The sequence below is a fragment of the Halyomorpha halys genome, unplaced genomic scaffold, assembly GCF_000696795.3.
Source record: "Halyomorpha halys isolate HHAL.00 unplaced genomic scaffold, Hhal_1.1 Scaffold1943.1, whole genome shotgun sequence".
Classification (NCBI taxonomy): domain Eukaryota; kingdom Metazoa; phylum Arthropoda; class Insecta; order Hemiptera; family Pentatomidae; genus Halyomorpha; species Halyomorpha halys.
In genome coordinates, this window is record NW_027109137.1 from 25743 (window position 1) to 29034 (window position 3292).

Below are 3292 nucleotides of genomic sequence, written 5' to 3' on the forward strand. Positions count from 1 at the left end.
AAAATTTTAAAAAAAACTTCCAGTGATAATCGAATATTGTTAAGATATTACTGTCTTCAAAAAATATCTTTAGATAAGTAATTTAATTTTACATCTATTGAATATTTTGATTATCAAATGTTATCAAATCAGAAAAAAAATTTTGTTATTATTTATTCAACCTTTCAAATTCAACTTCATTTTAACTCGACTTTATAATAAATGAAAGTAAATTTTAGTAAAGTAAATTTTCTAACATTATAAATTCAATACAAATTATGAATGGCAGAAATAAAAATAAAAATTTAATGTATATATTTTTAAAATGATTTTATTGTGAAAATAAGTATTTTTTTCGAGTCATTTTTAATACTTATTACTTAAATATTAATTTTAGTATTAAAACAAATAGTCCTATATAAAATTGTACTATTATGCTGAAATGGTGAGTCATTTACCCCTGAAAACCTGTTTTGGTCATTCTGACCTGCTTTCGACGTAAATCCCATAGAGTCAAATAATATTATGCAAACATTTTAAATAATAAAACTGTCCTATTTAAACTGGGTTATGAGGCCAGTACTGACCTAGTGGTCCAGTTTATAGTTTAAGCCAAAACTTTAATGTTTTAAGTAAATATTTGCTTTGTTTGTTGGTACTAAACATCGGTGGTCATAGTAAACTTTATCCCGTCAATGATGTAAGATTGATTGTGATTCTATTAATGAGTATTGCTTATTACATTAATAAAATAGTATGTATTCGCATTTAACAAACATAAAAAATACTTATTTAATACTTTGTAGTCATGACACTCAGGCGGTGAAACGGATTCAACTAAAAAATTACATACATAATAATTATTCTGGAACTCCAGGAATAACTATGGAAAATAATTTGAAAACAATAGAAAATTAAATAGCAATACGCTTTATTCTTTATTAAAAAAAAAATCTGAAACTCTCACATTATAATGTATAGTAGATCAAGGCTCACTCATTGTTTACAAATGTGCAAACTACATAGTAAAAGCTTTTTTAATACTTTTTGTTGCATTATGTACGAATTGTAGTGATATCATATGAGTTAAAAATTACATTAGTTTATATTACATTGTGAAACAAAACCAAAAAATCTCTTTTCTAACTATTATAAAAGAAATATATAATAAAATATTTTATTTATGGTGTTAAAAGAGTTTTCAGCAAAAAAAAAGATTATATACATATTTACTTTTTTAATTCAATTCTTAAATAAATAAAATATTTTAATTGCAGTTTTTTTCTTTTTTTCAATAAATTATCCTTAAAGCAGATAAGAAATTGAAGCAGATCAAAGATCCTTGAAGCAGAATAAAAGATCCTTAAAAATGAAGAATAAGAAGATCATTACAGACTTATCATATGTATGCTATAAGTTACTTTATATATACTGTCAAAACATTTAAAAACAATTGGAAAAATTTATTAAATACGATTTTTTTAAAAAAAAACTTGAATAATAATTACTACTTAGTGCAAACCTTTTACTTTTCAAAAAATTTATGTAATTTTTTTTTTATTGTTGAACATATTTTGATTTAATTTGTTTTTCAACATCACAGATAATAATTATTAATTTATTCTAGATTTATTGAGCTTCCTTATCACGTTATAGTAGCTGACTCTTTTTCCTCCAACCATATGATCTTTTTGTCTACTGTAAAATATACTTATCATGTATAGTTTCAATTTTTTTTCTAATTACTTCGATTGAAGGTAAACCATACCATGGTGTAATTTGGGTTCAATAAAACTGGGTTTGAGTAATCGATTATTTTCTCTAATGTTATTATTATTATTATGTTTACTAGGTCAAATAACAATTACAAATTTTATGATAAATAATATGGGGTGATTAACCTTTTTGTTAAATTGTGCTGAAAGCCAGTTGAAAGACGTGACTTGTTGTTCAAAACACTTAAAGAATAATACCTTCAATTTTGAACCATAATTTTAGCAAGAGAAACTTGAAAAATAAATGGGTTTATAATCCAGTATATTTATACTATGCGTATATATAATATCATAATTATCAAATACGTCATTTCAGGTCATTGCAGTTATTAACCCCGTAGTAATATGTCATAAACCCTTATGTATTCGCCTTCACCCTCCTCAAGAAGATGTCAATTGTGATACCGTACAAAATAACCAAAACTTGGAATGTGAATACGTGCAAAACTCACCATTGATGACCAGTTTCACACCAAAAGATAAAAAGGTTTGTTTATTTAAGTCTCTTAATTAATTGGCATAAAAATATATCCATATATTTATTTTATTGTAATTGAATTCTAAACATTAATGTTATAATTACTTTAATGGATCGAGTAAGGTACGTTTTGTCTATTAAAATAATTGTAATCTTTTCGCAAGTTTTATTTCTGAAAACTCTTAAAATTAACATAACAGATTAAGGTAATCCATTCTCGCCTAAATTATCGAATTAAGGATACGATTAATAAGTTAAATACAATCCTACCTATTAAACATAGTACAAACATTTTTGAGTTTTGAAGTATGCGTGGACTTAAAAATTCTTCCACTTCTTAAGTTCCTCGTATCCTCACTCAATTTTACCTATTTTGACTCTAGCTGTGTGGTATACGGTTATCTCTCAATTGTACACGAGAATAGATTAAAGCGAACCACGAAATGTTTTTGGAGATTTGTCTTCTGTGCCTCGAATCTGTCTGATGTCTTCCACCTTAATAGATAGAAGAAACACTTATCCCTCCACCCTTTGTAAATATTTTCCCGGATTTTATTTGCGTCAAAGCATCCCCCTTCCTGCTTTACAGTCTTCCATTAATTTTCAATCTGTGTACTCCTTCCTACAGAAATAAAATTCTAATTATCCTTTTTACTCAGCTTCACTACCCTCTGTAATTTCCTTCCTTGTAATATTCACCATGCTTCTGCGCAATCCTCCTTCCAATCCCTCATTTTTTAACATCTACTCGCATCTCAAACAGGTCACCTCTGATCATATATTAATTTAAGAATATAATTTTTATTAAAAGAGAATAATTGTATTTAGTGTTTAAGTTTTAACTTGCGAATGAATTCATTATTCTTATTTTTTCTCGAGAAGAGTTTTGCCTTTGTTGCTTACCTTAAGATTTTTAGATACTGCACTGATTTATATGATCTTCTGGGCAGATATGTTTCCGTATTAATTGTATATTGTGGTTATTCATAAGGAGCCTAATTCCAAAATAAAGTTTTGTTTTTTTTGTCTAATATATATATATATATATATATATATATAT